This window comes from Podarcis tiliguerta (genome assembly GCF_965153285.1).
Source record: "Podarcis tiliguerta genome assembly, chromosome: 7".
In the NCBI taxonomy this organism is placed as follows: Eukaryota; Metazoa; Chordata; class Lepidosauria; order Squamata; family Lacertidae; genus Podarcis; species Podarcis tiliguerta.
This window is the reverse complement of record NC_139540.1, coordinates 29742856-29759842: the sequence shown is the minus strand read 5'-3', so window position 1 is coordinate 29759842 and position 16987 is coordinate 29742856.

Sequence of the window (16987 nt, the reverse complement as noted above, 5' to 3'; positions counted from 1 at the left end):
TGGATCTCAAACGCCTTGGCTCCCGGACAATCGAAACCCAGAAGTGAGTATTCCGGTTTTTGAACTATTTTTGGAAGTGAAATGTCCGACAGGACTTCTGTGGCTTCCAATTGGCTGCAGGAGCTTCCTGCAGCCAATCAGAAACCACGCTTTGGTTTGCAAACGTTTTGGAAGTTGAACTTCCAAGGTACAACTGTACAGAATATCAAATAATTAAAATACAGAACACAGAAAAACATATGAATAATAAAAGTGTTCATCTCCAGACTGATGTCTGCTCCAATTTAGAGCTAAAGAGCATATTTTTCCTGGGAAAGGAGAAGGGCAAGGGTACCTAGAAAGTACAGGTCAAATGGAAAACTGCTTTCTAAGCACAGGACAAGCATAAGTATGAACGAACCCAAAGTGATACGTCTCCGTTTTTTAAGCAAATTTGAAACACATTTCCACCCTCAAGGAATTTTGGGCACTGTAGTTTGTTAAGGGCTGCTGAGAACTCTGTGTGGGATAAACTACAGGGCCCAGAATTCTTTTTGGGGAAAGGGTGTGCTTTGAATGTGCTTAGCATATAAGTAGCCTATATCCTTTTAGAATTGGCAGCAAACTGCTGCTGATGCAGAAGAAGCTTTGTATCAATTTACTGCAAATTGGCTTGAAAGGGAAACAGATCAGTTGTTGTGCCCATGCTTTAAGAAAATATTGCCGTGAAATAGGTGGCAAATTATGCATTTATTAACCTCAACATATCCAAAGGGACTTGATGGAAACCCCAAATATTTGGATAATTGGGTATTTGGCAAAAAAATTACACCTCCTGACAGCAGCAGATGAAGTGTTTTGCTGATGATATTTTCATAGGTGGGTGGGAGTGCCAGGATCCAAATTTCCTTCACTTACATTCACTTTCTCGCTCTCTGATGAGGCATCTGATCAAAGATCTGTATTTTAAAATAAGCTTAAAAATATATTTGTAGATGCTTGCTCCAAATGCTTGCTCCAGGCCAGGCAGAAACCAGCTGGCTGAGAGCTTTTGTTTATTCTCCTGAACAAGGGCCCCTCATTGATTTGTTGCAGTACCTCAAAGTTGTAAAAAAGGAGCAAAAGCTGGGAGCAAAAGGTCATACGAATTACAGAATACAATCCAAGCTGCAAAAACACTAATTAGAGTTGGTAAATAGTGCCTCCCATCAAACATGGTTTAAGGTATCCTGAGAAGGTTAAAAGGCAAAGAGCTAAAAGCAACAACAGCTGGCGGGGGGGTGTAAATTGAAGGGTTTGCTTTAGAAACTGCTTTTTATTAAGTTCTTTATTCTTCTAAAAATCTATGTGTTATATATATATATATGTACTGACTTTAATGTAACTATACAAAAGAATGTAGAAAGTAAGAGATGTTAGATTCTTATGTTAGATTCTTATTTCATTGATGGTGTGTGAGAAGGTGAACCCAAGACCTCTGTTTATATGACAAAATTTGAAACCATGAGCCATCTGTTTTAGCCATTTGCCCCTGTTGCCAGAAGGGCAGAAGAGCAAAGAGCAGAAGAGCAAAGAGCAAAGGGTAATCTGACAATTAAGATGCCTTTTCAAGACAAATGTAAGATATATGATAGAAGGAAATATAGCTCTTTGTCTCCCATAAAAGGTAATAGGAAATGGGTGTATCTTTTATGATTGGTTCTAGCAAACAGCCAATAGGAATTTCAACCAGGCTGATTGGACAGAGGCAGCCAAAGGAGGAGTAAGGAGGCTGGGCTGAGGGAATATAAGTGCTGGTCACCAGGGCTGGGGTGTGCAGAGCTTTTGGTAAATATACCACTGTGCCAATCATTTATTTGTCTGACAAATAAATTATTATTTTAATTTCTCTATTGCTGCGTTGAATATTTCATTCCAGCTAAGCGTTAACCACAAGCAGGGTGCTACATTTTATGGTGCCTCTGTGACTCGGATAAGTGGTCTGCTGGAACGCAGCCCCTTCGCCTTAGTGGGCAGGGTACCAGAGGGAGGACACTAACTGTTTACCCAGCGCGCACTGGAACCTTTTTTTTTCCAGGGGAACGCAGCAGTCTCGTCTGTCTACTACCCTGCTCACTGAACGGCGACGGAACCGGGGGGAACCAGAGAAATTAACAGGGAACCAGCTAAGGGTAAGTGCACAAAAGGGATTGTGGCCCTCCAATTAATTGGGAGGAAGAGAAGTCTTGATCAAACTTCTGCGTCTCAGTAAAGGGGAACTGAGTACGCTAGGTGGCTGGGTACATCAAATGCTGGTCTGGTGGAGGAAAAGGGAAATATTGGGAGGTAGAGTGTGGTGAAGTATCTAGCGCATTGTATGTGTGAGAAAGTACTATTTGTAGCTGACCTGAGTGTGGAGTGGGTAGTACTTCGTTTCCCAGTAAGGCGACTTCACTGGGCAAGGAACCCCACGAAGCGAGTGTGTGAGTGACTGAGTGGATACTTCACAGGGCCATACAATGGGAGTTGGAGGTTCAAAGGGGGGAAACACACCTCTTGAATGTATGTTAAATAACTTTAAGAAAGCCTTCTCAGGAGCATATGGAGTCAAAATGACCCCAGAGTGCTTGAGAACGTTATGTGAATTAGACTGGCCGAAACAAAATACTGAATGGCCGTCTCAAGGAACTTTTGATATAAATTTAGCGAGCAAACTTTGGTCTAACATCACCAAAGAAACTGGAGGGTGCCCAGAACAATTTTCATATATAGACTCTTGGCTGAGCACATTAAATAATAATCCTCCATGGATAAGGGAATGCAAAGTCCAACAATGCAAATTATTGGCTGTAAAAGCCGAAGCTAGGAAAGGAATCTTGCCAAATAAACTCAAACCCATTTTTGAGGGACCAGAGGAAGAGGTGCTTTCACCTCCACCCTATGCTCCACGTCGGGGGGAGCCTAATCCAAACACTCCACCAGTTGTAACCCCAAGGCAAGAAAGTGGAATGAGTAATGGAGCTGAAGTCACAGACCTTGATTCCTTGATAGATTATGATAAATATCTTCAGGAGGCATTGGAGTCCTATAATAAAGCCCAAGCAGAAGTGGTTGTTCCACCTGTGAGTCCCAGTAGAACTCCATCTACAGTCTCCTTTAGTGGAACAACTGATTGCCCACCCCAAACCCCTGTACGTCCAAGTCCTAGAGAATTATTACAGAAGTTACAGGGAGACCTTGAACGGTCAGCAAGCAATACAGCCAGGCGTATAAAGCTGCTAAAAGAACGCCTTGGGACAGATACCATCCCCTATGATTTGAGGCCCCTAGAGCAAAGTGAAGAGAAAGGTCACGTAGTAGCCCCTCTTAGAAGAGTATTTGATGCACTTGAGGAGCCTGTGCTGGTTAACGGGCAACCCGGACCACGGCCACCTCGAACTTCAACCCTCCAATACATTCCATTCACGACTACGGATCTGATGAATTGGAAAACACACACCCCGACTTTTGCAGAAAAACCTCAGGCTATGATGGACTTGGTGACTTCAATAGTAAATACTCATAGTCCTACTTGGACAGATTGCCGCCAGCTCCTCAATACTCTTTTCACCACTGAGGAAAGGAGAGACATAATTGAAAAAGCACAGATATATTTGCGTGAGCAGGCCAGAGTGGGAAATATTTTTAATATTGACCGTCATCTCCAGGACAACTTCCCCTTGGAAGATCCTAATTGGGATCCAAACAATGCAATTCACCTGGCCAGGCTTACTACCTACCGCCAGACGCTTGTGCAAGGTATCCGCAGGGCATGCCAGAAGCCCACTAATATGTCTAAAGTTTCAGAAGTAGAACAGAAACCAAATGAGAGTCCAGGAGACTTTTTAGAGAGGCTGCAGGAAGCCTATCGTATATGGACTCCTTTTGACCCTGAAGCCCCTGAAAACAGCAGAATGATTACTGCTACATTTGTGGCCCAGTGCGCTTCTGACATTCGTAAGAAAATTCAGAAATCAGAAGGATGGGAAGGGATGCTGATGAGCCAAATCATGGCCATTGCACGCCGAGTTTATTGGAATAGGGATGAGGCTGAGAAACAAGAGAAGAAGAAGTGGCAGAAGGAAAAGATGGTAATGCTGGCCACAGCAGTGAAACAAGAGTACCGCCCCTTAAATGGAGGGAGAGGGCGGGGAAGGAATCCACCACTGGGAAGGAATCAATGTGCGAATTGCAAGAAGGAGGGTCATTGGAAGCGAGAGTGTCCTGAACCCCTGAGGTTGGAAGAAGTACGCCCAGGCCCAGGCTCCGGCCCAAGAAACCAGGGACGAGGACGGGGAATGATCCGAGATGGAAGATATCAGAGACCGGGACAAGGACGGAGTAGAGACAATTTTATTGGACTGGCAGAGGAGGATTTTACCCAAGACTAGGAACGACCGGACTCCATAAAGTTAGGCTTCCAGGAGCCCACGGTCACGATTCAATTAGGGAGCCATTTAATAGACTTTATGATAGATACTGGGGCTGAATACTCAGTACTCCCAGAACTATTGCAGAAAAAGGCATCCAAAAGTGTAGTCATTAAAAGTGCCACTGGTCAGTCAGCTAAGAGGTCTTTCCTCCAACCTTTGGAATGCCAGATTGGGGGACATCGTTTAACCCATCAGTTTTTGTATATACCTGAGTGTCCAATACCTCTCTTGGGTAGAGATATGCTGTCCAAATTGCAGGCCCAAATCACCTTCACTCCTCGAGGTCCAGAAATGAAATTGCCATCAAAGGCAGCAGGAATAATTACCCTCTCAGTACCTAAGGAACAATCATGGCGCCTAATGTCAGCCCTGCAAGTCCAACCTACATTGGATACAGAATTAAACAAGCTCCTCCGAACCCTACAGGTGCCACCAGGAGTATGGGCCGAAAATAGCCCACCAGGAATGGCTAAGAATATAGCTCCAATTGTAGTAACCCTAAAACCTATGGCTACCCCTGTATCTGTAAAGCAATATCCTTTACCCCGGCGAGCAGCGGAGGGCATCCAGAAACATTTGGACCGCCTATTAAAATATGGTCTGCTTAAGCCCTGCCAATCAGAATGGAACACACCCCTTTTGCCTGTTCGGAAACCTGGGACAGATGACTACAGGCCAGTACAGGACTTGAGGCTCGTAAACCAGGCTATTGAAACCTTGCACCCAAATGTACCAAACCCATATACCCTGCTGAGTTTGATCCCACCAGAAGCAACATTTTTTACTGTATTGGACTTGAAAGATGCATTCTTCTGTTGCCGGTTGGCACCACAGAGCCAACCTATATTTGCCTTCCAGTGGGAAAACCCTTTGACAGGAACAAAAGGCCAGCTAACCTGGACAAGATTGCCCCAGGGATTCAAAAATTCCCCAACTTTATTTGGCACTGCCTTGGCGAAGGATCTAATAAGCTACCCCTCAATACCTGGAGAAAAGGTGGTTCTGCAATATGTAGATGACCTTATACTAGCGGCAAAGGATTTTGATACCTGTAAAGAAGGGACAGAGGAACTGCTCCACTTGCTCTGGGAAGCTGGCTACTGAGTTTCCCAAAAAAAGGCACAGTTATGTTTAGAAAAGGTCAAATATTTGGGCTTTGACATCTCACACCAACAACGAGCATTGAGACCAGAGAGGAAAGAAGCTATTTGCCTTATCAAGGAACCTACCACAAGGAAACAACTCAGAGGATTCCTGGGAACAGCAGGGTTTTGTAGACTATGGATACCTGATTTCAGCAGTCTGGCCAAGCCCTTACATGAAAGCACTCGAGGTGCAGAAAAGGACCCATTTGTATGGGGACCTGAGCAGCAACAAGCCTTTTTAGTTATCAAACAACGACTTATGGAGGCCCCAGCCCTTGGACTGCCTAATTTGGAAAAACCCTTTCAGCTGTATGTACATGAACAGAATGGGATTGCAGCGGCAGTCCTGACCCAGAGATTAGGGAGTTGGAACCGTCCAGTAGCTTATTTGTCTAAACAATTGGACTCAGTAGCAAAAGGATGGCCTCCATGCCTAAGGGCAGTAGCGGCCACTGCAAGCCTTGTCAAAGAAGCTGATAAATTTACCTTCGGCCAGACGATGTATGTGAATGTACCTCATGCTGTTCTGACACTCATGGAATATAAGGGTATTTATTGGCTAACAAACCCAAGGATGGCTAGATACCAAGGCCTATTGTGTGAAAATCCCAGGATTCATCTACGAGTAGTGAATATGCTCAATCCAGCAACTTTGCTGCCCCTACCAGAGGTAGATGATGAGGAATCACATGATTGTCTCCAAATAATGGATGAAGTTTATTCCAGTAGACCCGATCTGAAAGATGAACCATTGAAAAATCCAGATGTTGTATATTATACTGATGGTAGCAGTTACCTGCATGAAGGTGCCAGACGAGCAGGATATGCTGTGGTCACCAATGAGGAAGTTGTGGAAGCTGAAGCTTTGCCTGCTGGAACCTCAGCACAAAAAGCTGAACTTATAGGTTTAACTAGAGCTTTGCAATTGGCAGCCGGATGTAAGGCAAACATCTACACTGACTCTAAATATGCCTTCTTAACCCTGCATGCACATGGAGCTCTATGGAAAGAAAGAGGTCTAATCGGAGCCCACGGGAAGGCCTTGAAATATGGACCTGAAGTAGAAATCCTGTTGGAAGCAGTATGGGCTCCAGAACAGATTGCTGTAATGCACTGCAAAGGTCATGGACGTGGAAGGGATCCAATAACCAGAGGAAATCATGCTGCTGACAAAGCAGCCCGAGAGGCAGCCCAAAAGCCTGTGGGAGGATTTATAGCAGCCCTCATACCAGAGGTAGTTCCAGAAGAAGTTAAACCTCACTATACCCCAGAAGAGAGGAAGTGGGCTGAACAGGAAGGAGCGGTTGTGAAGGACGGTTGGATGATCCTGCCGGACAATAGGATTTATGTACCTCATCACCTAGCAGGCACAATTGTAAGAAATTATCATGAATCTACTCATCTTGGCGGTACTGCAACCAGAGAGAGTCTCAGTCGGAAGTTGTATATTATTAACCTATCACAATTAGCAACTCGCATTTCACAGAAATGTGTTCTTTGTGCTAAAAACAATCCTAGGCAGGGACCGGTACAACCTCCTGGAATCCAACATGTGGGATACGTCCCCATGGAAAGCCTAATTGTGGACTTCACAGAGCTAGTCCCTTCTAAGGGATTCAAGTATCTCCTTGTGTTTGTAGATACTCTTACCGGATGGGTTGAAGCTTTTCCCACCCGAACTGAAAAGGCGCGAGAGGTAACTAAGAGACTCCTCACTGAATTGATCCCAAGGTTTGGATTACCTAGATGCATTGGAAGTGATAATGGGCCAGCGTTCATTGATCAAGTAGTACAAGAAGTATGTCGAGTCCTACAAGTGAAATGGAGACTGCATGCAGCATATAGGCCTCAGAGTTCAGGGAAAACTGAAAGAATGAATCGGACTCTGAAAACCCAATTGGCAAAGTTAACCCAGGAAACAGGATTGGGATGGGTAGATGTGCTACCCATAACACTGTTTCGTGTTTGGTGTGCACCCACAAAAAGACTTAAGTTGTCACCTTTTGAGCTCCTGTATGGGAGGCCACCCTCCTTTGTTCAGGATATTCCAGCTGACCTCAAACAGATAGGAGACCATGTGACACAGGGACAAGTGCAATCTCTCTCCCGTGTTTTTGTTTCTCTTAACAGGTGGGCCCTCGAACGCACGCCGTGCAGCATTGCCGAGCCGATTCATCAGTTCCAGGCTGGCGATAGTGTATGGGTGAAAGAGTGGAAACGTGATCCACTTGCACCTAAGTGGCGTGGGCCTTACACCGTCTTGCTCTCTACTCCAACAGCGGTGAAGGTAGCTGAGGTGACCCCCTGGATTCATCACTCCCGTTTGAAGAAGTCCGAAGGCAGTTGGACGTGCAAAGGTGACCCCTCTAATCCTTTAAAACTGACTCTCTCCAAAAACCCCTGTATCTAGCCCTACGGGGAACGGGCTAGGTCACGGGCAACATTGAGACGACCGGCCTGCTGCAGCCACAACCTGGAAGCTGGCTGACCTGCGCACGCCTGAAGCTTGAGGAGCGTCTAAACCAGCGATTGTGAACGGGAAGATTCTCTTATATAATTGATTGACTGCCCCCCCCCTTGTGGAACAATTATCAGGGATATTACTCATTGGGGATCCTCGGGATATATGTTTTGGTCTTGGTGGTTTCCCATTTCTGTCACTGGGGGAATTATATTGGGGCTAATATTTTTTGCTATCACAATAAGGTAATCTTTTGTGGGAGGAATGCATATACTAGACATCAACATGATTTTATTATTAATCCTGATCCCTTGGGAAGGGGAAGGGTCCTTGAATCTGACCAAATTTGCTAAATATGGATTCCGCCATGACAATATGTGGGTAGGCTTAGCTGAAATGGTAGCCAATGCTACAAATAAGACTAATTGCCTTGTTTGCTCTCTTGGGCCAGATGATTCAGAGGGAGGTATGCCCTTATTACCGATACCATTAAAGGCCATTGGTATGGTAAGCGAAATGCCACATCAAACAGAAGTACAGAATTTCCCTGGATGGAACTCACCTAAACCAATACGAGTTATACCTGTACAAGGGGAATTCTGTGTACATAAATCATCAGATACAGCTGATTCTACCATGGTAGGCTCTTCTCGTTGCCACTATACTTGGAATTATATTAAGAATAATCAAACCTGGGCAGACGGTACTTCCTATCGAACTCGGAATACCTTGCCCTGTGCACCTCCTTTTATTCATGCATGGAAAATGGTGTGGAACAAACTGTGACAGCAAAAGGCAATCTAACATACTGTATTGTGAACTCTTTACCCCTTGTGATATTTCGCCATATGCACTCCACGTTCCAAAAATCTCAGACCCGATGGTTGTGGTGGATATGTGGAGAATGGGCATACAAGCAACTCCCTTCTAAATGGAGTGGGACTTGTTTCCTGGGATGGGTATTACCACCAATGTGGGTTATGCCCACTAGTTCAGTCAAACGTACACGAAGAAATGCTGATATTTCTCATATAGCAGGAGGAAGTACCCAGAGTTGGAGTGATACTGACGATTGGCCACCAGAGCGCATTATAGCCTATTATGATCCTGCCTCCTGGAATCCTGATGAGCTGATACAAGGGGCACGGGATCCTATTTATAATCTAAACAGAATAATTCGATTGCAAGCAGTAGTGGAACTTGTAACCAATGCAACGGCCCAGAGTTTGAGACTTATTGCACAACAGTTGGATGAAAGTAGAGCCGCTATTTTGCAGCTAAAATTGGGAATGGATTATGTACTTGCCAGGCAAGGAGGCCTATGTGGAGTCTTGAACTTGACAGGGAATGCCTGTTGCTTTAACATTTCTGATAATGGTGAGGCAATCCGTGTGTTGGCCACAAAGATGGAGAGTATAGCACATGTCCCAGTACAAACATGGGAAGGATGGGATATGGGATGGCTCACCAATTGGTTACCAAATGTTGCAGGACTCAAAGGGATACTATTGTCTTGCTTGTTTTTCTTGACGGTAGTAGTCATGGTTTTATGTATGGTGCCATGTATCTTTTCATGTTTTAGAAGTACAATTAGCAAGATGATTTCAAATGAAACTCTACCTCATATCATGGCCCTATACAGAGCTTTACCTCAGGAATATGATGAAGGTCAAGCTATCAAGGACACTTGGGATGAAGGTCCTTGAGCTTGAAAGGGGGGAATGAGGCATCTGATCAAAGATCTGTATTTTAAAATAAGCTTAAAAATATATTTGTAGATGCTTGCTCCAAATGCTTGCTCCAGGCCAGGCAGAAACCAGCTGGCTGAGAGCTTTTGTTTATTCTCCTGAACAAGGGCCCCTCATTGATTTGTTGCAGTACCTCAAAGTTGTAAAAAAGGAGCAAAAGCTGGGAGCAAAAGGTCATACGAATTACAGAATACAATCCAAGCTGCAAAAACACTAATTAGAGTTGGTAAATAGTGCCTCCCATCAAACATGGTTTAAGGTATCCTGAGAAGGTTAAAAGGCAAAGAGCTAAAAGCAACAACAGCTGGCGGGGGGGTGTAAATTGAAGGGTTTGCTTTAGAAACTGCTTTTTATTAAGTTCTTTATTCTTCTAAAAATCTATGTGTTATATATATATATATGTACTGACTTTAATGTAACTATACAAAAGAATGTAGAAAGTAAGAGATGTTAGATTCTTATGTTAGATTCTTATTTCATTGATGGTGTGTGAGAAGGTGAACCCAAGACCTCTGTTTATATGACAAAATTTGAAACCATGAGCCATCTGTTTTAGCCATTTGCCCCTGTTGCCAGAAGGGCAGAAGAGCAAAGAGCAGAAGAGCAAAGAGCAAAGGGTAATCTGATAATTAAGATGCCTTTTCAAGACAAATGTAAGATATATGATAGAAGGAAATATAGCTCTTTGTCTCCCATAAAAGGTTATAGGAAATGGGTGTATCTTTTATGATTGGTTCTAGCAAACAGCCAATAGGAATTTCAACCAGGCTGATTGGACAGAGGCAGCCAAAGGAGGAGTAAGGAGGCTGGGCTGAGGGAATATAAGTGCTGGTCACCAGGGCTGGGGTGTGCAGAGCTTTTGGTAAATATACCACTGTGCCAATCATTTATTTGTCTGACAAATAAATTATTATTTTAATTTCTCTATTGCTGCGTTGAATATTTCATTCCAGCTAAGCGTTAACCACAAGCAGGGTGCTACACTGACACTCATCAAAAGCCACTCCGAAAGGTCAAGAGATTTCCCCCAAGAGCCATGCTTGAAGCAGCATGATGTTTAAAAATTCGAATGTACACATTACAGTCCATTTGTTCAATTTACAGAATGTGGGTTTAAGAGTGATAAAAAATGTCCTCCACAGACAACAGAATGGAAACTGCCAGAATGACAGTTATCATAAGCATTTTGTGTGACAGACTCTTCCGCTACAGGCACTTTATGGGCAGAGTTTTAATTGCTTTCATTGACCACGCAAAAGACAACTTCCAATGCAAGTGAATGCCCAGGAGGTTATCGCCCATCAGAGACCGCAATATAATTTCATGGATACTTATTACTGGCTCAGACTAGCCCCCCCCCCCCCCCCCGTTGCCTAGTTAAGTTGAAAGGTGCGAACGGCTGTCGTGGTGTTTAATAGCAACTGTACTGGGTAAAGTACACTGTTCTTGAGAATTGCTTTCATTCTCAGAAAGGCAGAATGTCTAGCCTGCCATTCTCATGTTCTCTCTAATACTGTCCTTTTGGAGAAAGCAGTTTTGCAGCTCTTCAGGCTCCTTCCTTTCAACAAGCTGTTAAGGGAAACTCCTTTGCGGTTTGCCTTGGAGCGCTCTTTTCCTCTCAGTCAGCCGCCGCCGTCACCTCTGACTCCTTTTTCTAGTGTAGCACAAACAGTGTCTGAAACAGTTGAGCAGCCTCAGTGATAGAAAAGCAAAATGGTTTTAGATCAGTTTCCTGCATACAGGCTTGGTAGATTCAGAGCTGGGAGACATGGGTCCAAGCCTCATTTTTGCGATGGGTGGCCATTAGGTGGCCTAGTTCACAACAGCATTGATCAAGCTTAGTAACTTACTTGTAAAATGGGAACTGGAAGTAACCCACATTGTTAATAGTGACTGAGGCAGAGGTGTCCTAACACAGAGCCTGGGGCCCAGAAGTGGCCTTCCAAGCCACCGGAATCTGACCCAGAGATAAAGTGCAGTGCTTGGTATTTAGAGGGTGGTCTAAAGAGCAAACAGAATTCTGCTGATCCCAGGGCTGTGATCAGAGGGGTGGGGGAATAATGCCTCTGTCTGCTTTTTAAGAGATCCATTCTCAACAGCAGGCAGGGGGATCTTGTTGTCAGGAACTTGTCCTACACTCGAGTAGGACCTTGGTAGAGACACATGCCCAACTGGCATGTTCCCTCCCTCCTGGTCGATCGTTTGGGAGCTTCAAAAGCTTTCTTCTGCCCGAACATCACAGCGACTGATGCCAACAGACATCGGCATACTTAGGGATCCGCAGAGTCTTCGCCGCTTGCGTGACAGACCTCAGCAACTCAGCATTTTGACTAATCTGCCTTATTTACATATAAACATACACGGAGCACTGCAACAGGGCTCCCTGTCTCTCTAGCATCAGAGAGCAAAGAGAAAAAGAACAAAGGACAATAGTCCAACTTCACGGAACACAGTAACACAAACATCCTGTCTCCGTCACTTCCCACTCTGCGATGTCAAATAAATACACCGTCATGTGATAGACAGAAATCCCATGACTGCAATCATGGAGCAGGAATTCTAACACTTTTATCTCTGGCCTCAGTGCTAAGCACCACAGCACTGAGAACAAGGACAAGCCTTTGTCTGCACTTTGAGAGTAAAAGGAGTGGTGTGTGTGTGTGTGTAAATGTTGCCCTTTCCTTTGCACAAATCCTTCAATGCAAACTAAAAGACAGGGCTTCCAGCCCTCTCCACTCAGCACTTGGATCAGGGGTAGGGGAGAAATGCTGCCTTTTACTCTCGCAGAAGGAGTTGTGCAACGTCAAATGCCCCGTTCCAAGCCACCCCATCCTTCTAACACAAGGAACTCTCTTCTGCTGCAATGTCTCCCAATTACTAGTATATGCATATGTTACGCACTAGTATATAATCATACCTGAGCCCTCATAGGTTGTCACCTTGGAAACCATAGCAGCAGAATATCAGTGCAACCACTGGACTCATTCTTTGTAACTAGGTGTGCTGGAAACCTGAATTAAGCTTTATTGGTGGTTAAAATATTTGTGCAGTATTGACTTTCCAGAAGCTAGGCTGAGTAATAAATTGTGAGTCTCCATGGCTAAGAACCCAGTACCAGTTTTTTTCCATCATGCTATTAACCGCAATGCTGTATACAGCACTGATGTGATAGATTTCACCTGTCAAATCCAGCAAACATAGTTGTGTGGCTTCGGTGTCATATTGTATCAGGCTTAAATTCCGATATGCTTGAGAGACCAGTCCAAAGGGGGTTAAATCCTGTATCGCAAAAAGGACATACACAGATTTCATTTTCTGCCTTGGGAATGCAACCGGTAAATGTGATGACTTTATATAACTCCATCGATGAAAAATGACCAACCTGTGATGAGCAAACAACGCTGGCAGAAAACACAAGAGCAGACACATAATTCACAAGCCAGACAGTGAGAGATAAGACGCAGAATGAAAATAAGTGTGTGCCTGCATGTGTCGCTGAAAAGGAGAGAGGGAGGGAGGTTGGGAGTTGAATGGAGGTGGGGAAGAATGAAAAGGCTTTACTAGAAGTGCACATTGCATGCTTGGCATTTAAAATTGTCGTTCATCTATAGCTACTACTAGGGTAGCATAAGTGTGCCGAAATTCTTTATCAAAGTGACAGGTCCTGCTTCCAGGCAAAAAATAAATAACAGGAGCGATTAAAAGCATTGATACAGAACATCAGCCTTTAAAACCAATTACCTTTGTTTCATGTCACAGAATGCAAGACATGCACACACATTGAACAGAGCTGTTCTAGGTATGCACAGACCGCATCACAGTCCTGAGGAAATTGCTCATAATTGGATTGCAGTGTAAGATCAGTTCCCTTTAAATAAGAATAAAATACCACGAGTCACCATGCCACATAAAAATGGATATGCTCTAGTCAAAGCTGCCTTCTGTCATCAGGCCATTTGGACATCCAGCTTAACATTGTCTGCACTGATTGGTAGAAGCTCTCCAGGTTTTTACATAGAATCATACAATTGGAAGGGATGCTGAGGGTCATCCAGGTCAACCTCCTGCAATGCAGGGATCTCAACTAAAGCACCCATAACAGATGGTCATCTGATCTCTGCTTAAAAACCTCCAAAGGAAGGAGAGTCCAAGGGGTCTTTCCTGGGCCTATTTGGAAATACCTAGGGACCTTCTGCTTAGGCTCTGATGTATAACACATTCCCCACTTCAAAACAAACTTAGTATTTAAATTGGAATGTTAAGCATGTGGTTAACACTCTTCAATTGAAATATTGTTGGTCAAAAAAAAAAAAAAGGTTTGAAAACAGTTTCTCCATGTGAACCAGGAAGTGACCTCTCCAGATAGCGGAACGACTCTTCTTTTTTATATCTCTGCAGCTGCGATCTCCTGGGTGACACGGATGCTGTTGGACAGCTGAATGTGCATGCATACTCCATCTACTTCCTTCCTTCCCTCCCACCCCGCCTGTGTGGTCCCAGGCACTGGCAACCCATGCTACACCACTGTGTCTCACCACTATTGATGAGAAGAGCCTTTACCAAAGGTGTCATGGGCTTTGTAGACACTTGAACTCAGGATGCAAGGGAGAAACATGCCAAGAGGAAGGCACGCTTGGCAAATCCACACCGTGATCAACTCCCTCCCAGAAACCAATGTTCCCCTTGTGGAAGGACGTGTGGATCCAGAATTGGCCTCCATAGTCACTTATGGACTCATTGTTAAAATCATGTTTATGGAAGACAATCTTCCTTGGCTACGAGTGATTGCCGAAGAAGAAGAAGAAGAAGAAGAAGAAGAAGAAGAAGAAGTCAGCTTAGGAAAATACATGGGAAGCTACTGTTTATCCATTGACTCTAGTATTGCCCACACTCACTGGTCACAGGTCTCCAGGTTTTCAAGCAAGTCTCTCTCCCAGCCCTGTCTGGAAATGCCCGCGACTGAACCTGAGATCTTTTGCATGCAAGCAGACACTATACCACTGAGCTTTGGCCCTAACTTCTGCACAGGGAAGAGATAGCACCATCGTGTGCTTCACCTGAGGCAGGATCAGCTGCTGAGAACTACTTTGGATTTCCTATTGATCTCCTTAACTGTCCCCTGATGACCCAGAGTTTCATTCCTTATAGTGTGAGATAGAATCAGCCATCCAGATCAGGGTTCAGTTCCTGCCCTGAGTTTGCCTTAGCTTTAACGAAGCTTGCCAGAGAGATTTCTGCAAGAGCCTCAAGGTGTTTCATTGCTGTCAATTCAGCCTGAAACCCTTTCTGCTTCAGCGCGTGCCTTCCTCCGCTCTGCTTCGGGTGTTACTGTGGTGCTTCTGCAAATAATTCTCCAAATCAAGAGCTGTAGGGAAGAGTTTTCAAAGACAAACAACGTAAAACAATACTCCAAACAGACTTCTTGAATGAATGCTTCATATAGCAAAGAGGGGGAACTCAACAAAAAGCCCAGCATGTAAGAACAAAACAAAATGATGGTGTTCATTTCAGTTGGTTCAGAATGTGACTGACAGAGTTAGGGCAAGACAGTCGGCATTTGTAATACATTTATTACATCAGTGGTTGCTGGTGCCTTTCCGGACCCAATCCAAAGGGCTGGTTTTAAAGCCATTGAAAGCCCTAAACATCTCAGGACCAGGCTGTTGAGCTACTTGCACCCATACTTTCCTGCCCTCTTCTTAAGATCAGCTTTCCCACTCCCTAGGTCAGTACAGTGAGAGGCCAGGAAGGAGAGGTAGTGGTGGCTGATAGGTTTGTAAGAAGGCGGGCAGGAGGGGGCTGGCTGAGGGCAGAGTGAGACGGTTGGGCCGTGCTCCATTTGTGCTAGTGGACCAGCCTCCACTGGGAAGAAGTGGAGGTGACTGTGGAGCTCCCTTCCGCTGGACCAGCATCAAACCTTTACATTTCAGGCTCTGCAGAACAGCCTGAGGACACCTTTCTTTCAACTAGCCTCTCAGGCATGATGTCTGTTAGTTGGATGATAGCCGGTTATGTTCTCTCTCTGCTTCTGTACTGTTTTGCATCAAGTGTTGATCTGGAGTTGTTATAATGTTTTACATTTTGCAGTGTTGCGCTGCCCTTAAATCTGTCGTCTTGTTTGTAAGCCACTTGGGATGGACCTTTCCCCAGAAAGCCAGCCTAAAACTATTTAAAACAAACAAATTATCTGTGTTCATTAGAGCCACAAATGCACTTTATGCTTGTGTGTATGAAGTATGCACCAGCTGCCCTAAATGTACCAATTGCTAGATTTATAGGACTTTGAAAAACTTCAGAGAACTTCAAGTGGATAATCCCACAACACACGAGCTAATGCTGACTACCAGCTTAGAAGAGTATTAGACCAATTCATGGAGTATCATCAATGACTACTAGTCACAATGGCTGTGCTCTACCTCTGTTTATGTTCATGCCTCTGAACACCCGTTGCTGGGAATCGCAAGAGGGAAGAACGCTGTTGCACTCAGATCCTGCTTCTGGGCTTCCATAGGCATTTGGTTGGCCACAGTGAGAACAGGATGCTGGACTAGATGGGCCATTGGCCTGATCCTGCAGGGCCCACACACACATGGAGAGCAAATGTCACCAGATGAGGGCCAAAAGTAGCAATCAAAACTAATCTGCTCTCAGTAATGGAAATATTGCTTTTAATTCCCCCACATACAAACAAAAAGGATGAGGCCAGTGAATCTACAGCAAATCATCCTACAGTTCTGTGGGTGGATTCAGTTGTAGGAGAGCCGCAGAAATGTCTTTAAGCCAGATTATTTACTTCTCGAGGCTCACATTGACTATACAGTGTGGGCTTGTGGGTTTAGTTTCATAAACAGTGTAGGTTTAGTGTCTACTCTCATACAGAAGTCCTAAGCTGGGCATGGGTGGATAGATTGGGGGGGGGGGAGTTGAGCAAGAGTGAATAATTGTATGTGTTTATTATACTAAGTGTATCAGTCTATGCTAGCAATATTTGATACTCAACCACACTTTGGAAAAAACCAGATCCCATTAGTAGACTGAATAATTTATCAGGTTATACAACAGAGTTTAATTGATGGTTGCATTGCTTGCCTAGATGTTACAGTTATTTAATGCTTTTGTACCATGCTGATGTGGAGAATATTCTTACACTTGGGGTTCGATTTCAAAAGCCAGCTCCATGAGAATTAAATAGGCATCCTGGAA